Source organism: Sylvia atricapilla, chromosome W (genome assembly GCF_009819655.1).
Source record: "Sylvia atricapilla isolate bSylAtr1 chromosome W, bSylAtr1.pri, whole genome shotgun sequence".
Taxonomy (NCBI): domain Eukaryota; kingdom Metazoa; phylum Chordata; class Aves; order Passeriformes; family Sylviidae; genus Sylvia; species Sylvia atricapilla.
The window spans coordinates 13,432,599-13,452,494 of NC_089173.1; the positions used below are offsets into that span (position 1 = coordinate 13,432,599).

Sequence of the window (19,896 nt, forward strand, 5' to 3'; positions counted from 1 at the left end):
AGACATGCAAACACCTTCCCTCCCCCTCCCCCTCCCCCAAACTGTTCACTTTCCCACTCACCACAGAGAGAAAACTATGATTTTCAGTCAGTCACCACCATATAAACACGATCCTACATCATCTTGGGAGAGGAGTCTCTCTAGGATTATAGAGAACACGCCACAAGAAAAAGGTCTGGTGGCTTTTCAAGGCCACAGATCTGCAACCACCCGGAATTTTTGCAGATTCTGTGCAGTCTCACCCATATAACAGTTTTACAAGCTGTTTATGGGCTTCCAGAGGTTTGGGGTATCGTTTTAAGAATGCTTTTCTAGTACAAAACAGGGATTCTCTTCCATCTTTAAATGTGTCTCTATCTCAAAAGAAATAAGAGACCTCCTTGTTCTTTCCCAGGAGCCAGGGACATATTCTAATCAAAATTCTTAATTAAAACCCATGTATATCAATACACACAACCCTTTGGCTAGAACTTGCATTCCCCCAAGCAGCATTAGGATATTACAAAAACAGTCCATTTCCCCATAATTCACATCTAGAGAAGTCCGGTCAAAAATGTCCACTTCCTCCATCCCATCTTCCAATAGTCTTCCTCAGTTCTTTCACTGACTTTGTCTCAATGCTGTCTCTCTACATTTCAAATCACTGTCTTCCATGGAGGAGGGAAAAGGGTTAATGTCTTTGCCCAGAGTTTTTTTTTTCTCTACAGTGGACTCCCGGAGCTTCAAGGCCACAGGTGATGGTGGGGGAGGAAAGGGGAGAGAGAGAGCACATGCTCAGGAACGCTGATGGACGAAACCTCCTCCATCCCTGGTTAGACCTCAAACTTGGATCAGCTCCCTGGAGCTCCAGAGAAAAGTTCTTAAAAAGTCTCTCCTCTTTTGGACCAGCGGCTCTGGCAACCAAGGCCCAGAGCACAGCCATCGTGGTCCTGGCACAGGGCCAGACTGCTGGTCTGCAGTCCTCCTCCTCCTCTCCCCATCGAAGGAGCCGGGAGGGGACAGAGGGGACACGGCTAGCCCTGGCCGCTGTCCCACAGGCAGGCCCCCCACCCCCCCACCCCACTCCCCCCCCAAGGCCCGGCAGGCCTGGCCCTGGGGGGCCCAGCCCGAACCCCGACTCACGAGGTGTTACCTTTCTGCCGACCAGAAAAGGAAAGGGAACAAGTCCTGGAACTTGTGATTTAAGACTGTGTTTCCAGAGACATAGAAACACTCCCATTTGTCAGCCAAGCTGTCAATCACAATCCATGCTAGAACTTCCTTAGGAAAAAACTTTTCACATTCATGCTAAACCACCACACTGATATTGTACAATCTTTAACAAGAAAATGTGAAGTCTGCAGTAGAAGATACCCTGACATGAGCAAAAGAGTTGTGTTAGGAATAACAACGGCAGGGGATCTCCCTGGAGATTATTGGCAAATAGATTTTGCTGAGATGCTACTCAAAGAAGGATACAGGTATGTGATGTTGGGTTGACACATTCAGTGGATGGCCTGAAGCTTACCCCTGTTCCACTAACACAGCCAAGGAAGTGGTAAAAGTTTTGCTCAATCATATAATTCCAAGGTTTTGGGTTCTGTTTGTGTTGTCATCAGACAGGGAGCCACACTTTGTTGTACCAGTATTCAGAGAAGTTAGCTGGGTTCTAGGAATTGCTTGGGACCTGCACACACCCTACAGGGCACAAGCAAGTGGCAAAGTTGAATGCATGAATGGAACCCTCCAAACCCAGATTAGTAAGATCTGTCAAGAAAATCCATGACATGGGTTCAGGCCTTGCCTATAGCCTTACTGAGAATCCACATACAACCAAGGTGGAGAGACAACATAAGTCCTCATGAAATATTGTGTGGCAGGCCTTATCGGATTCCACATATCCCAGAAAAAATCCATATGAGCGGGGAAATTGAATTGAAAAGGTATTTAATTGCTTTAAGTTCCACTTTGCAGAAGCTCCAGAGATTAGTCTTGTTATCCAGGCTGACAGGACTGGACACACCTGCTCATCTGTTCCAGCCTGGTTACTGGATCCATGTTAAATGGTAGGATAGTGACTTCTTGTAAGCTAAGTGGAGAGGACTGTTGATCTAAGTCCTGATGACTATCTTCACTGCAGTCAAGGTCACTGGTAAGGGACCCTGGATTCAAACTCCAGAGTTAAAAAGGCTTCTACTCCTGAATGTTGCCATGGAGTCAGAGACAGGGAGGTGACATTAACACTGAGATCATGCAGCAACAGCTCCATTTATTCTCTGGCAGCTCCTTTTATAGAGCTTTCAAATTTCCAGTGCTTACGGACATGATTGGTCAAGGGTCTTAACTCCGCCTGGCTCACTGGCCAATTATATGGGTGTATCTGTGCTTCAAAGGGGTTGGCTGAGGTCCTCTGTCTGTGTTTGAATCTGACCTATCATTGTCATGTCCAGGGACTTGTTTACTTCAAGCTAGGCTGGTCGAGCTGGTATCTGTTAAGCCAAATCATCTGTGCAGATATAGTCCAGCTATATCTGTCACAGTTCTCCCTTCTCAGTTAAATAAAAAAATGCAAAGTGTTCTCTGTTATTTTACCTGCAAGGGCCCTTTGCAAATAAGATGACAGGACAGCATGATGACACATATGATTCTACATACCTCGACAAGCCCAGCTTCTCCCAGCCAGTGATGCATCTCACATATCATTGAAAATGTTATATCCATTCCCAGGAGCTGTCAGGCAGGATTACCAACAATACAGGCTTTCAAATTGGCGCACCACAGGCTTATTACTTGGAAGTTACAAACTTACAATGGAACTCTATGAACAAGAAACATTTCAACTTTACAATCATGGGAAAATTGAATAACAGGGAAAGCAACTTCTCCAGTTTAGGTTTTGTCCTTAAAAAAATTATCATCTCAAAAAGGTCCCAGACCACTATGTATAAATTGCACAAGTCATTTAACTCACTGCTCCACAATGTCTGCTGGAGCTTCATCAGGAATAGGTTGTCTGTGGTCCCAAGCAAGGCATAGAGCAGCACTCTTGGCAGGTATCCATTGTGTTCCAGTGTCCATGGAAACACAGGCATACCCACGCCCCCATGTAATGAGGTCCCACAGACCTTCCCATTTGTTCATGATACTATCTTTTACCATTACCTTAGGTTTAGGTGACTTGACATTTCCAGATGACTGCAGTGATAGGAAATGATTTAGAATTACTGGGTTTTGGGATTGTTCTGGTACTGTTAAGGAGTAGACAGCTTTCGCTACTCTGCTCTATGGGGTTTCACTACACATTCCCCCCTTTTGTTTATCTAAGATGTGTTTTCAAGTGCCATGTGCGGGTTCAAAAATGGCCTGTCCAGTTGCTAAATGGGGTATACCAGTTTGGTGTGACACACTCCAGAGCTGTAGAAATTGTCTAGTTTTTTGTGATGTATATGCAGGTCCATTATCTCTTTTGATGTTATGAGGGATACTCAAAGCAGCAAAGGCTAATTGTCAATGTGTGATGGCATCCTGGCCTTTTTCTTCTGAGTGGACTGATGCTCATATGGCAGAGGAAAAACTATCAATTGATACATGCCCATATTTTAATTGTCCGAATTCGGGAATATGGGTGACATCAGTCTGACAGATTTGTAAAGCTTTTAAGCCACAGGGTTTAACTCCTATCTGTGGTGGTTCAGTGTGACCTTGGCAGTCAGCACAAGTATTGACTATGTTACAAGCCTCTGTGTTTGAAAGCAGAAATTGCTTCTGCAGAGTTCAAACACCTTGAATGAAAAGAGTCCCATGAGGCTTTTGCTTGTGACAGCATGTCTGACTGTGGTGCTGTTCAGGCAGGGCTAGCTAGGTGACATGCTCATGCATTGCCCTCTGTAGTAAAACATAGGAGATTTGTATGGCTTCTAATGTGGAGAATGTAGTACAGGTAATTTCTTGTTTGGATGGTGTGCCACAAAGTTTTTAGTAGGCCAAATAATTGTGCATTGTCAATTTCTTTCAACAGAGCTCAGTCTAATCTCTGTGTTATGTCAGCAACATAGGCAGAGTCAATGACAATATTTAAAGGAGTATGGAGAAAATGCTGAAAAGCCAATGCTACAGCACATAACTCCACCAAAGTGACACATTCTCATAACCTTCCAATGTTTGCCATTCGCTTTCTTCCTTCCATGTCACAACTGCCTTTCTCATTTTCCCAGAACCATCAGTAAACACAGTAATGCCTTTTAAGGGTGTGCAATTGTTCAGGGGATTTAGGGATAGGGCAGTGGGTTTACTCATTTGCAGTTATGTATGACTCAGTAAATGATAGCAAATTTGCCCTGAGAAATTTTGTAAGGCACTTTGCAAAGCAGTGCTGTTGGCATAACACCACTAAAATTCTTCTTGCATCACAGGTATAATGATTTTTGAGGGATCTTTTGCAACCATTTGTAAAGACCTTTGACGACATTTCATTATTAACTGGGCAATTAACTCAAAAATGGTAGGGGCTGTTTGTCAAGGTTAGTGAGGTAGGAACATCCATTCTAAAACATGCAAAGGGTCAGACTACTGAGTATCTCACTGTCCAATAATCACAGTAGGATGGAAATCAACAATGAAAATAAACACAGTAATACACACTTCTAGGCATATTTGGTGGATCTGTCTGTTTGTAATGGCTTGCTCTACTATCTCAAGAGCAGCCTTTGCCTCCAGGGTTAACTTTCTGAGAGAAGTTAGATCAGAATCACCCTTTAGAAGGTGAAATAAGGGTACTAATTGTGGAGTGGTCAACCCTAGAAAGGGTCTGAGCCAGTTGATGGTACCCAAAAGTTTATGAGCATGATTTAAATTTTGAATTTTTGTCGAGAATTGAATTGTCTGGGGCTGTATGGTCTGACCCATAATTTTGAGTCCAAGGTACTTCCAAGGTGGTTGCTGCTGTACCTTTTCTGGTGCTACTTCCAGCCCAAATGTTTTTAATGCTTGCAACAGGCTTGTGTAGTGGTTTCAAGTTTGACAATTTCTGTTTCCTTAATTATGTGTAGTGGTTTGAGTGCACACTACTTACTCTTTTTCTGCTGTGAGATAGGATTAGAACAAAAGCAAAGGCTCAAAACTTAAAAGGTATAAAGACAGGTTTATTAAAAAACTACAAAAGAGAAAAAATTAATAAGAATCGGAATTAAACCTTCAAAACACTTCCTCTCCCCGACAACAGCTTCTTTTCTTTCTCACAGACAACATATAAAAACAAAACTTGGAACTCTAGGTCAGTTTACCACTTATAAAATGCTCTTTCATCAGTTCATTTAGAGAGAGAAGTCTCTTTTGGTCTGCCATGGAAACTTCCCACAAGAAAGAACAGTTCTCTTGTGGCCTTTTAACTCTCACAAAAGCAGCCCCCTGGGAATCTGCATTTGTGAAGACCTTCCCATATTACGCAGCCTTTCCTGCAGCAGCATATGGGCCATCAAACTCATGGGGTATCATTTTAAAGATGAACAGTTCCAAAAGCAAAGGTTTTTTTCATCTCTAGGAAGAGAGATCTTTTCTCTTTCTAAGGACAGATCTTCATCTCATCTTTCTCTGTTCAAGCTTCTCATAAGATCACAGCTACTTCAATATTTACTTAGTCCATTACAAATGCCTTTGCTTATATCTGCAATCTGAATACTCTTATCTCCCCAATACATATTTCCACGACTTAAAGGGATATTCTAGCATATTCCAGTCTATTACCATAGCTCACAAAAGACTTTCAGCCTAAAACCAAGGCATCTTCTCATCCTCTTCCACCTAAGAGGTAACTCTTTCTTTACTGACTTTGATATCTTCATATTGTCTCTATGTGTCTTCATTCTGTCTTTTCTCCCATTCAGAGAAAGATTAGTGCTTTGCAAGTTTCATCTGTCAAGGAAAGAATCAACAGCCTGCAGAAAGCATGAGTCTTCCGGGCAGTGGCTGAAGGTGGCACATTCAGGCCGCACTGGACTGCGCCAGGATCCCGGGGGCCCCAGCCACACCCAACTCCAGCTGCAGGTCCACTCCACATGGCTGGGCCCCTCTCCCCTTGGCTGGATGACTTGGCAGCAGTGGCCAGAGCTGTCTATAGTGGAGGATTCTTCAGAAAGCCCCACTGGGGCAGGAGGAGGAGGCCTGGCTCCCAGCAGGGGCTGCCCAGCCTGGCTAGGCCTCCCGAGCCGCGATGGGGATGCCGGCTTACTGGCAGAATGTTAGCAGCCTCTCGGGCCTGATCAAGCTGAGACAGAGCATACTCTCTTCCCCTCCTCCTGCCTGGAAACCACCAGGCCTGATCCAGATGGGACTGCTGCAGTGGGAGGGCCCGGCTAGGCTGTGCAAGGCCCAGGGGCAACACAGCAGAGTGGGGCCAGCCCTGCTAGCTCCTGTTACCTGTTCCCAAGCTGGAAGAAAAGAGAGTTTTCCCAGGATTCCTCTGATTTTAACTCTGTCTGTTCACAGAGGCGTGTCACTTTCCTAGTGGTTTTACCAGATGTCAATATTCAAACCTAGTCACTGATTGGTTTTGCTCTAACTTTCTTGAAAAAATAACTTCTTTGCAAAACCAGCACGGCTTGGTCGAATCTGTGAGTTCCTTTTTTGTTTGGGTTGCTATCAAAGAGTCATCCATGTAGTGGTAACAGTATGCCCCTGGAAATTGTTCTCTCACTGATGAGAGTGCCTGAGCAACATACCACTGAAAAATTGTAGGGCTGTTTTTCATACCTTGAGGAAGTACTTTCCACTAATAACGCTCCACTGGTGTGTTATTAATAGAAGGCACAGTAAAAACAAACTTTGGGGTATCATCTTGATGCAATGGAATAGTAAAGAAAGAATCTTTCAAGTCGACAACTAGAATATCCCAGTTGGCAGGAATAATTGTGGGAGATAGCATACAAGGCTGGAGGGTGCCCATGCTCTCCACAGCTGAACTGATTTTTCTCATGTCATGGAGCAACCTCCATTTCCCAGACTTCTTTTTATAACAAACACTGGAGTGTTCCAACAGGTTGTGGACGGTTCTATGTGCCCTTGAGTCAGTTGTTCCCACACCAAAGATCTAAGGGCATGTAACTTCTCTTTCTTGAAGGGCCATTGTGGTACCTACACTGGCTGAGTGGTAAGCCATTTTAGGGGTAGTGTGGGACATTTCACGCCCCTTTAAACAGTGGCCCCATTAAAAATCTGTCCTCACCCTGACTCCCCAAGCAGATAAAACATCCCTCCTCCACAGGTTAAGTGGTGCTGCAGTGATGGAAGGTCGAATGATAGCTGTTTGTCCCTCAGTTTTTTTTACCAGAACAGGTTTGCTGCTCAAACAGCTGTGTGGTCCCTCCGAGGCCAGCAACAGTGGATCCCACAGGCTCAGTGGGCCACAATGGAGGTCAAGTGTGGACAGAAATGATCGTGAGGTCTGCCCCTGTGTCAGTCATCCTACTGACCTTTATCTGCAAAGGCTTTGCTTGAGGCATCGTGACAGTACACACCATATTGGGCCTCTGATCACTAAAAACCTGAGTCCAAAATACTTGAGGTTCACCTGGCAGCATGAAGCCTTGGTCTCCTCACACTCTGGGATCTGCATTTGAGGCACAAGACTTAAAAGGGATAAGCTGGGCATTTCTGTTTTTTTAAGGGATAGTCATGGGTGGAGTAGGGGTGGAAACCATCACGTGCATTTGTCCGGTAAAGTCTGCATCTATAACACCAGGGTGCACATAGATGCCTTGCAAAGTGGCACTAGATCTTCCAATTACCAGTGCACTCAGTCCTCTCCCGATAGGCCCCTGTGCCCCAAGAGGGACTTTATGTACCTTTAAGGTGGTAATAGTTACTGAGATGGAGGTGGAAACATCCATTAGAGTCCTTCCTGTGAGCCGGTCACATAAGCTTGCACAGGAAGGTGAGGAGATACTTTGTGTCTTCACGCGTCTCTCCCTTGTGTTGGGTCATCCGTTTCCCTGGTTCTTAAAGGATTCTTTAAAAGACTGGTTATTAGGATAGACTTTATATTTGCACTGCCTGGCCATGTGACCAGGTTTCCCACATCGATTGCAATTAATGATCATATTCCTTTGTCCTTGACATGTCCTCATAAGAGTAGGCTTGTGAGGACAGTTTGCTCTCAGGTGGCCTTGTTGTCCACACTTGTATCATTGAGATGTTACCTTTACAGCAGCTGCTATGGAATCTGCTAGCATGGTCATGTTATGAGAATTAGATCCAACCTTAGCACAGGCATTTATCAATTCATTTAGTGATAGATTTTCATTAGATAGCAGTTCTATGACCTTTCAGCAGTCCTCATTGGCATTGTCCTTTGCCAATTGTAAAATTAGATGATTTCTGGCCTCAACATTAACAATTTGTTTTTCCATAGCATCTTGTAATCCTTCTATAAACTGTAGATATGTTTCTTTGACTCCTTGTCTGATTTTGGAATCTTGTTGGGTCGGGTTTGCCATGTTACTTACCTTAAACAATGACTACAATCCAAATTCTTTCATCTGTGCCAGTATTAAGGGATGCAATCTAGCCTGGAGTCAGGGATCCCCCACTGCTGGTATTCCCAGAAGTTGAGGGACCCTTGCCTCATAACGTGGATTTTCTCGTGGAACCTTTAAATTTTTTAACTCCTGTTTTTCAGCACTGCTCTTCCACAGTTTCAAACACCATATATTGGACTGTTGTAAACATTAATTTGGCAAGCTGCTTTATATCAAAAGGAGTTACCTCCTTGGCGGTTAGGAATCGTAGCATATTAGGCAAAGCAGTAGAACCCAAATCATGCTTGGCCACTAGCTGACACAGTTCAGAAAGAACTGGCCACTTGAAGGAGGTATACTTGCCAGTAGTTCTGTTGCCTCTTATTACTGGATAAATGGCAACTGTCCTGTCCTCAGGCTCCCAGCCCTCCAACATGGATACATCAATGAGTCCTGCCCCTTCATAGTCCCCACTCGCAATAGCTGCCTGTTTTACCTTTTGCCAGATGCACACGGGATCAGCAGGGCTGTCAGCAGTGCAACGATAGAGGCGATATAGCAGTGTTTTACAGGGGGACAAATGCTCTAGCTGTCTCTGCTGGTCTCCCTCGCATCCCTTGCTGGTATATATTTCAGGGACAGCTCCAGCTCTGGTAATGGGGGTGCACTCGCAGCAGCGGTGATTCCGGGGCCCCCCAGGTCCACTGTTAGTTCTGGGTATTGTGTCTCCAGAACTCCTGGTGATGCATTTCCTGGACCCACTCACAGAGGCTGGGTTGGAGGTAGAGCTACACCCCACAAAAGCTGGATTGGAGATGCAGCCACACCCCATGGAGATTGGATCGGAGATGCAGGCAGGCCCCACAGAGGCGTGGTCTTGGAGCTGGCCCATTCAGTCTCAGGAGGAGGCGGTCCTGGCACATGTGTGGTATCAGGGGGGCGTGTGGTCCTAGCACGCACTGATCCAGTGGCCGTGCAGGCAGCGTGTTGGCATTGTAGGGCGCTCTGTCGCCATGGGAACCGCACAGCCCATAAAGCTAGGCATGGTAACAGAATGCCCGCTTGTCACCAGGGGGATGGCACAGCTCCACTGCAAAAGCAGCTAGACTGTGACAATAGCTGAGTGCCTGGCAGGAGCTAGGGGCTGCCCTCAGAATGGCCCAGGTGAGGTCTCAGGGATCCTGGTAGACATGGCAGGGTATGGCACAGCAAAGCACGGAGCAGCAGGCATGGCCTTTGCGGCAGCCAGACATGTCGTAGATGCTGGGCATGGTCTCACAGTGACTGGGGGCAGTCTCAGGGGTTTCTGCTTGTCCAGCAGGACACAGAGCAGCAGAACATGGAGCGGCAAATCAGCTGGTCACAATTTCAGGGGTATGGGCAGAACAGCAGGCACAGTTCGGCTGCAGCATGTTCCACAGGCAGCACGTCCCTGCCTGGGACGGTGGCAGGGTCCTGGGAGATGCTCTGCTGGGGTGACATCCCTGCAGAGGGCGGCAGTGCAATCCCGGGTGGTTTTGTGGCATGCTGTGACTTCTTCACCCATCCTCCTCTCCTGCTTGCACGGCGCCTGCGCCCCTCGCCACCTCTCCCCGCACCACGCTTTCAGTGCTCACCTCAGCGGGCAGCGCCAGCGGCAATCCCGTTGCCGTCTTCACCTCCTGGCTCTTTCTTCAACTGTTCTAATAAGTCATGACAAGCCTCCAGAGTTTTATAACATTAATGGCAGTCTCATTGCTTGTCGAAGCTGCTGAAAGGATATGTCGGCCAGCCCATTCCCACAGTTTTACATCTAGGGTGGCTCCTTCCAAAATGTCCAGCCTGTGGCTCTCACACCATGTTATTATGGCTAGTAAAGCCTATTTATTATACTTTTCCCATTATTTTTTAAAACGAGTGTCCATACCTGCAAGAGGGCATCCTCCAGTGTCAAAGACTGCGGTCCTATGTTCCTGACAGCGTTTCCAATCCACAAAGGGGGGTCTAGACCACACAGCGTTCCCTGCCATTGCTTGCCACACTTTTTGCTGCCTGCAGCTCTCTTCACTGCCCACAGCACTTGGTGCCCACAGTTTTTCTTTCCTGCCTGCAGCTCTCTGCTACCCACACATTTTTTGCCCACAGGTTTCCGCACCCTCACTGGCTGTCTGCAGCAATCCCGCTGCTCTGCAGCACTATCCTGCATCCCCCTGTCTCCTCACAGTACTGCGACCTCTTGTTGCTATCATGTCAGGACATCACCAGATGTTGCTGTGGAGTTGGAGACAACGATGTGGACATTATACCACCTTGAGAGCATGCAGCAACAGCTCCATTTACTGCTCGGCAGCTCCTTTTATAAGGCTTTAAAATTACCCACACTTACAGACATGTTGGTCAAGGGTCTTAACTCCGCCTAGCTCACTGCCAACAATATGGGTGTATCTGTGCTTCAAAGGGTTTGACTGAGGTCCTCTGGGTTTCAATTTGACCTATCATGGTCATGTCCAGGGACTTGTTTTCTTTGAGCTAGGCTGGTCGAACTGGTATCTGTTAAGCCAAATCATCTGTGCAGATAAAGTCTAGCTATAGCTGTTACAGTTTTCAGGATCCTTCTATTTGTTTTCTAACTGCTTTTGTGTCTCCTTTGTCTAGATTACCTCTCTGGCTGGTCCTGCACTAACTCTATAGTTTGACCCCACTGATGTCTCATGATAGTTAAGTATTTTTCAGAGTTCCAAGAAACTATATCTAAGCTTCATCAGAAGCCTCCTCTAAACTGATGTTATTGTGACCTTACTCTTAGTAATCAGATGCAGCTCCAGTTCTTATTACAGAGCACTCCAACAGTTTGCTGTGTCTGAAGCATCTCTATCCTGAGGGAATTTCAGAGGAGACCAGCTATTAGATAGTTCAATTAGCCTTTCACCCCAAGACTTTTATTCATAACTGTTATGCTTAAGAGCCTTGTTTTAAAATATGTCTAGGGAATTCTCCCCCAATTAGAGCTTGGGGATGTGGCCAGGCCCTGGCTCTACCTGGATGAGAAATTTGACAACAGACCCAGTTGTTTTCTGCATCAAAACAATATTCAAGTTGCTTTGACTTAGCAATTTGACCCTATTGATATGACAGCTGAACCTGTTTTTAAAGTGAACTTGGGAATTTATCCCAGAATAATTATCCAAGTCCCCACTAAATTGAGGTTTGGCAGCTGTTTCAGACTCTGGGATGATGGTACAGTATTTCAGAGATTGCTAATTACCTAATTTCACATGAGTTATTAATTATGTCTGTTATCTGAGATATTCCTAATTGTTGTATCTCAATTATTCCTGATTGCTGTAGGTTTCTGGTTTCACTACATGTATTAATTTGTTTTGACATTCCGTTCATACTTCTAACAAAAGAAATGCATCACATTTTTAAAAAACAAAAAGAAGAGGAATTTAATGCCTTGAGAATGTTCAAATAATGCAATATATAGATTAGAAATTTGGACAACAAATCATTTTGAATAAGACAATATTTACATTAAAAATATGAAAAAAAGATCATCAAATTTAATCCAAATTGAGTGTACAACAGCAAAGCCTAAAATTGATTAACTTAAAGAGAAGGTATGCCTGTGTTTTATCATCAACAGTTTCAAAGTAGTCATCCATTCATTTGATCAGACATCAATTACCTCTGAGAAAATGAGGCCCAGCAATAAGAGAAATGACCTAACCACCACTCAGCCTTTGTAACCAGAACAGGAGCAAAAGTAGGACTGCCAGAGCATACCTGTGTCTGGAGACTTACTGTGGGAATACACAAGATCCAGAGTAAGACAGACTTAATTAGCATAACTAGTCTGGTGACTAGGATGCCATGGCAAGGACAAACAGAACTTTGAGCTTATGACAAGACAGGATTAAACCTGCTTAAGGGAAAAGATTCAATCAGCCCCCTACGATAAAGATGTTGTAAAATGCATAAGTTGCTTCTATGATCTTTTAACCTAATTATTGTAGTAGAAATTATTAACCTTACTGAAATGGTATATAAGACTTGGAAAACCTGAGTAAAATAGAATTCTGATCATGAATCAGTCTTCCCGTCTCTCCATCAATCACCGATAATTGGTGTTCCGTGTGCCTGGAGAAGAACCGCTATCTGATGGCAATCGGCGACGCCCCTGGAACTGATCGTAATGGTGAAAGAACCGCATCTGGGCCCACAATCCCTGTACACTGCGACATGACAGGTGAGCCAGGGGAACTAAAGATATGGGACAGGGAATATCCACCGAAAGAGACGTCTATGAAACCACTCTACGCCTCCTAAGCAAGCATGGATCCCCCATCCCTAAAAAGACTTAAGTCACTTCTACGATGGGTGTCATGCATATTTCCCGATACCACTGCTTCTTTCTATTTTTACTCTCTGCTACTGGGACAAAGTCGTATAAAAGCTCTACGACCTGCCTGGCCATGAGCCAGAGCTTCGCCTACTCCCTGCTTGGAGGGTGGTCATGGACATGACCTAAAAAAGAGGGGGAAGCGAGGTAACCTGTGAGGCAACCACAGAGATGGTCCCTGCAGCCGTGTTAAACCCTGATCGGCCCAGTCACACTCTCTCTCTCCCGTCCGCACCCCCTCCCCGACGAAAGCAAGGAAAGAGAGCACAGACGCCACCTGTAGCCTTGCCACTATCCCACCAGTGACCCCAGAGCAGCCAAACGTTAATTGATTAATGCGGACATTGACTCTAGTAGCGACAGAGAGTCTTTCGACCCCAGCCCTGAAAAAGACCTGGACCTATTCCCCTCCAAATATGCATAAAAATTGGTTACGGATAAAAAAGAAAGCCCTTAAGGACAGAGACTTTGAAACTGCGGCGAAATCTTTGTAGCCCCTGTGCAACTCGGCCCGAGGGGGGGGAACCCACGATGGGAGCCCTTAGGCCACTCAGAAATTAAGGAACTGCGCCATACAGCGACAGAATATGGTTTGGGATCCCCTTACTTCAGTAATTTACTAAGAGCAACCTTCACTACCCACCTGATGACTCCTCATGATGTTAAATTCTTGGAAAACCTTTTGCTCACCCCAAACACTATGATATATTCATGCACAAATGGAAAAAAAGACTGGAAAACTTAATTTTAACATATGCAGGGCATGCAACCCAAGCCCTGGCTGCCTTAACTATTGACCAATTGGCTGGCGAGGGGGCACATACAGATCCTAATTGAAATGAATAAAACGTACACAGTCTGTCATTTGTTAAAAAAGGTGTACTGTTTCAAATGTTATGCCAGTTGTAACCTGTCTGTTAAGCTGTTTGTACCAAAGTTTGTACCCTCAAAAATCTTATTCCAAGTTGTATACCCCCTCTAAAACCCCGGGTTCCCTCCCCTTCCGTCGGGCTAAGGCTGTCTCCATTCCCGCCGACTCCTCGACTGCTGGCCCCGCCTAATAGAAAATCCAAAGACTTCCATGGTGCACCGCTCCAAAACCGAAGTGCAGTTGCCGGCAAACGGACCCAAAAGCCGCGACCCAGCACAAAATCCAGATAAAAGGGAGACACTACAACACCAAGAAGACCCTCACTACCTAAGGACTGAATTCTGCTTCTGCCCGCCTCGCAGGACCACAAAGAGACCTAGGAAGAAGTGACACCCCTAGGACCACACGAGCCCAGTTGAGCTCCTGGGGATTCCCGCGAGGCAAGAACTCCCGACTCTGTGACGAGAGCAGCAGATTCGTCTGAACACCTCCTCAGCGATTGCCGTAACGAGAACTGCAACAGGATCGAGAACAACGACAGGAGCGGCGACGGCGCAGGCGACCCCTCAAGTTCCCCCTTAAAAGAGCTGACTAATAGAGGCTTTTCAAGGAGCAGATCTCCTGGCCCATTTGTAACAATTTGGGGGCTCGCTGGGATCTAAGCCATGCCCAGAAGAGGACCTGGACGGAAGGCACAGCCCAACCTCAGACCTCCTGGACAGCTGGACATCCCGGACCAGAGGACGACGCTCGCCAGCCTCGTGGGACGCCACTGAGGAGCATCGGTAAGAACAACCAGTGGCGAGAGTGGAGACGAGCGAGTGTGGAGTGAATGAGAGGGGGACCGGCACCTCGGACCCCCAAGCGAGTTTGGACTGCTGAGTACCGTGTTTCCGCACCCCCGCGAGGGGGCCGGCCGGGAAAAGCAGGAAGCGAGTGAACTGAGAGTGACTGAGGCGTCTCCAGGGGCAGAGAGCCCCCCTCCAGACCTGCAAAAAAATTTAAAGAGTGAATAGCACGTCAAAGAAGTGGGTGGCAAAAAAGGCTTCGGCCAATTTCAGACGTGCAAAAGGGCTCGATCATGTGAGGCACGCACCGCACTGGCTGGGGTAACTACTGGGGTGTGGGGGAGAGGAAGAGAGCGCTGGCTGAGGCTACGACCCAGAGCGTCTGAGTACTGGCTGGGGTAGCAAAGATAGGCTACTTTCGGGGTGCTTTGAGACTGGCTGGGGTAAGCTGTCGGGGTGCTGGGATAAGAGTACTGGCTGAGGCTACGGCCCAGAGTGTCTGAGTACCGGCTGGGTAGCAAAAATAGGCTGCTTTTGGGGTGCTTTGGAGACTGGCTGGGGTAGCTGTCAGGGTGCTGGGATAAAAGAGTCTGCATTAGTCAGGGGGTATCTTGGGTACGCTTTCTGGGTTCGAGGGGTGTCGTATTGGTCGGGGGTACCCAAAGAAGAAGTACACTGTCCAGGTACGGAGAGGTAGAACTGGTCAGGGGTGCCAGGGAAGAGGTACGCTGTCCGGGTGCAGAGGGAATAAGAGTTAGGGGAGTCCCAAAGTGCGAGAGACTTTTAGGTAGGGTGAGTGAGTACATTGCATGCTGTATGTCCAAATCCTGGCAGTAGGTGGTGGCTGGAACCCTGGGCCCTGGTTGACCGGCCACTTACGGGGATTACCTGACGTACAGGAGAGAAAAGGAGTGCTGGCAAAGGGGTAGTGGCTGAGACCAAAAGGGCGGGTCACCAGGCTACCTGTGGGGGCATTCCGAGCACTGGCAGGGGTAGTGCCCAAACCCTAAGAAAGGATCCCTGGGGCTACTTACGAGTGTTCAAAGAGTGAGTGAAAGTTAAAATTTGAGTTGCCCCCCTTTAAACTTGTGTGTGTGTAGGGGCACCTTAAAGAAGTTTAGTTAAAACAAGGTCAGATAATTTTGCTTTGTGTTGCCCTGAAGTAAGTTTCTGTCAGAGTAGGAGCAGCGTAGTTTTATTTGAGACCCAGTGAAAATGGGGGCGTCCATACGTAGAGTGGAGCCAGTTGAAAAGAAAAGAGAGAAAAAGATAAAAAATATTCCACCAGACGTCCACTAGGACAAATGTTAGTATGGGAGTTTGATGAAGCCACTAAAAGCTTGGACAGAATCAAGATGATCCATTATTGCATAGAGGCTTGGCCTAAGCTAGATTTACCTGAAAAATGGCCATGGTGTGGAACTAGAGACCCCTGGATGTGTTCACACTTAACTCAATACCTGAAATCTCGAGGGGATTCAAGTACCGAACAAATACTCTATGCTGTCTGTTGGCAAGAAACCAAGTAGTCAAAAATGAAATAGCAAAAATATCTAAGTTACAGCAAGGGAAACAAAGGAATGAAAAGCAAGAGAACCAAGAAGAAGCTAGCCATAACTGGGACCCCTTAGAACATTTGCCTCCTCCTACAGTTTATCCCAAAGTACTACAAACTATCCCTACTAATCCTCCAACCTCATCTGAAAATCATATCCCACCTTCCCAAACTGTAATCCTTGTTCTTTCCCCAACTTGCCCCCCTCCAGCTTATAACCCTTCTTACCCTCTGCCATTCCCTAACACTGGTCTAACCTCCTCTCCTTCACCATCCACAATCCCTGCACCCCCTCACAGCTGGGAGCTAGGTCTGGCAACTAACAATGCATCCTGCCAGGCAACAAAAACCCCAGAAAGACCTTACAGTAACACCAGGTCAAAAACCAAACTCTTTCCCCTAAGGGAGGTCCCATTGGGTGGGGCAGTTGGAGGAATAGGATTTGTCAATGCACCTTTAACAGCGTCAGAAGTCAGAAATTTTAAGAAAGAACTGGGGAATCTAGTTGAAAACCCAGTGGGAATTGCCAACCAGATTGACCAGTTTTTGGGCCCAAATATTTATACATGGGGAGAACTAAACTCCATCTTAAATATACTCTTCAATCCAGACGAGGTTTGGCTGGTTAAGGCAGCAGGAATGCGCATCTGGGAAAGAAAAAACCGAATGGGCCCCCCCGGTGACCAGAAGTTGCCAATAGCTGACCCAGGGTGGGACCCAAACAGAGGAGAAGGGAGGAGAAATATGGAAGATTATAGAAACCTAATGATAAGAAGTATTAAAGAATCAGTTCCTCAGAGTAGCAACACCAAATTAGCTTTTGACAGGGCCCAAGAGAAAGATAAAACCCCAGCAGCCTGGCTGAGCAGGCTCAGACGGAATTTCCAGCAATATTCCAATTTAGATCCAGATAGCCCAGAGGGACAGATATTATTAAAGTTACAGTTTGTCACAAAATCCTGGCCAGATATCAGAAGAAAACTTGAAAAGATGGAGGAGTGGCAAGACCGAGAAATAAATGAATTATTAAGGGAAGCCCTAAGAGTATACCTTAGGAGAGAGAAGAAAGAACAAAAGCAAAAACCAGGATTATGGTAGCCGTGGCCAGGGAGAGTGTAAGGGATCTCAAAGAGGATACTAGGGGTGAAAGAAACACAAAATCTTTACCAGAAAAGGGAAGAGGAAGGAACCCACCACCTTGGGGTACTCCTCAGAGACCAAGAGAAACCCGAGCCTGTTATTATTGTGGAGAAATAGGACACTTTAAAAACATTGCAAAAAAATTGTCATTTGATGAGACTGTCGTGGGGGAGCAAGAGGCATTGGAAAAATTATTAAAAGGAGAGGTCAAAGAGGATTAGGAGTGTCATGGGCTCTATGCGTTAGGGACCCCACGAAACATCAGGAAGGGCCCATAGTAAATTTTGAAGTAGGTCCCCAACATGAAGAGTTTGAATTTTTAGTAGATACTGGTGCAGATAAATCATGTATTAACCGACTTCCAGTTGGAATTGCGATTGGAAGAAAACTTGTGAAGTCCTAGGAGCAGAAGGGGAGCCTTCAGGGCTTCAGTTATAGAAAATATAGAAATTAAAGAAAATTCCAAAAGGATGTGTCACTAATTTAATATATCTACCCAAAGTAGACAGTAACCTGCTGGGAAGGCACCTGCAAGTTCAGTTGGGAGTAGGGATTCTTCCTAGAGAAGGAAGAATGGTGGTACAAATGATGAGGCTGACTATTGGAGACTTAAAAGAAATCAAGCCAGAAGTCTGGGCCGAGGAAAGAAAATATGGATATTTAAATATCCCACCTATAGAAATAAAAATGCAAGAAAAGACACCTCCTATAAGGGTCAGGCAATATCCAATTTCTCTGGAAGAGAAAAAAGGACTAACCCCAATTATAACCCATCTACTCACAGAAGGAATATTAGAACCTTGTATGTCACCCCACAACACCCCTATTCTGGCTGTAAAAAAAGGCAGAAAATAAGTTTAAATTAGTGCAAAACCTAAGAGAAGTAAACAAAAAGACAATTACCAGGCACCCGGTGGTACAAAACCCCTACACACTCCTGAGCAGGATCCCTAGAGAACATTCCTGGTTTACTGTAGTAGATCTAAAAGATGCTTTTTGGGCCTGTCCTTTGGCAGAGGGAAGCCGAGATTGGTTTGCTTTCGAATGGGAGTGCCCTGAAAGTAAGAGAAAGCAGCACCTAAGATGGACTCGTCTTCCTCGGCGGTTCACTGAAAGCCCAAACCTCTTCAGGCAAGCCCTAGAAGAGTTACTAAGACAGTTTATCCCTAAAAATAATGTACAAATCCTGCAGTATGTAGATGACCTCCTAATATCGGGGAGAGAGAAAGATGAAGTGAAAAAAAACAGTATTGATCTCCTAAATTTTCTAGGGGAAAAAGGCCTCAAAGTGTCAAAGAACAAACTGCAGTTTGTAGAATCACAGGTCACCTACCTCGGACACCTCATTGGGGAAGGGTGTAAGAAATTAAGCCCTGAGAGAATCTCAGGTATACTCTCAATCCCAGCTCCAACCACAAAAAGAGATATAAGAAAATTATTAGAACTATTTGGTTATTGCAAGCTGTGGATAGAAAAATATTCCCAAAGTGTTAAATTTCTATATGAGAAATTAGTCCAACCTGAACCTGTGAAATGGACAGATAGAGATGAAGCACAATTGAAAGACCTAAAGACAAAATTGTCTTCAGCCCCTGTCCTGAGTCTCCCAGACCTTAAGAAAAAGTTTGACCTATTCATTAACTCTGAAGGGGAATAGCTTATGGAGTATTAACCCAAGAATGGGGAGGACACAAAAAGCCTGTCGCATATCTTTCCAAACTTCTAGATCCAGTTGCAAGAGGGTGGCCGGCTTGCCTCCAGGCTGTAGCAGCCACAGCTGTTCTTGCGGAAGAAGCACAAAAACTGACACTGCAGGGAAAAATCATTGCACACACACCCCATGATCTCAGGACAGTGTTGAGCCAAAAGGCTCAACAATGGCTGACTGACTCTAGAATTTTAAAATATGAAGTGATTTTAACCGGCACCAGTGATTTGGAGCTAATCACATCAAAAAGTCTAAATCCTGCCCAGTTCCTCTCAGGGGAACCCACACCAAACTTAGAGCACAATTGCCTGGAAATCATAGATTTACAAACAAAAGTAAGGGAAGATCTTGAAGATACACCTCTACCATATGGGAGGGTGCTATTTATTGATAGATCATCTAGAGTGACAGAAGGAAAAAGGATATCAGGCTATGCAATAGTCGAAGGTACAGAAAGGGACAATTTAAAAGTTATAGAAAAAGAAAAACTGCCCCCCAATTGGTCCTGCCCAGTGTTGTGAAGTCTATGCCCTCAAGAGGGGATTAGATTTATTAGAACAAGACCAAGGTACAATCTACACAGACTCGAGATATGCATTTGGAATAGTACACACATTTAGAAAAATCTGGGAAGAAAGAGGATACCTAAATTCAAAAGGAAAAGATCTGATACATAAAGAATTAATTAAATTGGTATTAGAATCTCTTATGAAGCCCCAAGAAATAGCAATTGTACATGTCAAGGGATATCAAAAAAAGGACACATTTGAAGGAAAGGGCAACCAAGTAGCTGATCAAGCAGCCAAACTAGCAGCTCAAAAGCTGGGAGAACCAATAAAAATTCTTACTTTAAATGATGTACCAGCTAACAAAGTTAGTGAACCCATGTATGATGAAAATGAATTAAAAGAAATAAAAAAGTTAGGTTTACACCAAGGGAAGCGGGGGGAATGGCTGACCCCAG

The 19,896-nt window shown here is 45.5% G+C and overlaps 1 protein-coding gene and 1 long non-coding RNA gene across 3 annotated transcripts in view; one reads left to right on the forward strand and one right to left on the reverse strand.

Annotated features, from left to right (window-relative positions):
• Nucleotides 1-19,896, reverse strand: part of LOC136373457 (ceramide transfer protein-like) — a 193,344-nt gene that overhangs the window by 132,718 nt on the left and 40,730 nt on the right. The gene's annotated exons all lie outside the window — the stretch shown is intronic.
• The window catches only part of LOC136373473 (uncharacterized), a 166,354-nt gene that overhangs the window by 64,719 nt on the left and 81,739 nt on the right, over nucleotides 1-19,896 (forward strand). The gene's annotated exons all lie outside the window — the stretch shown is intronic.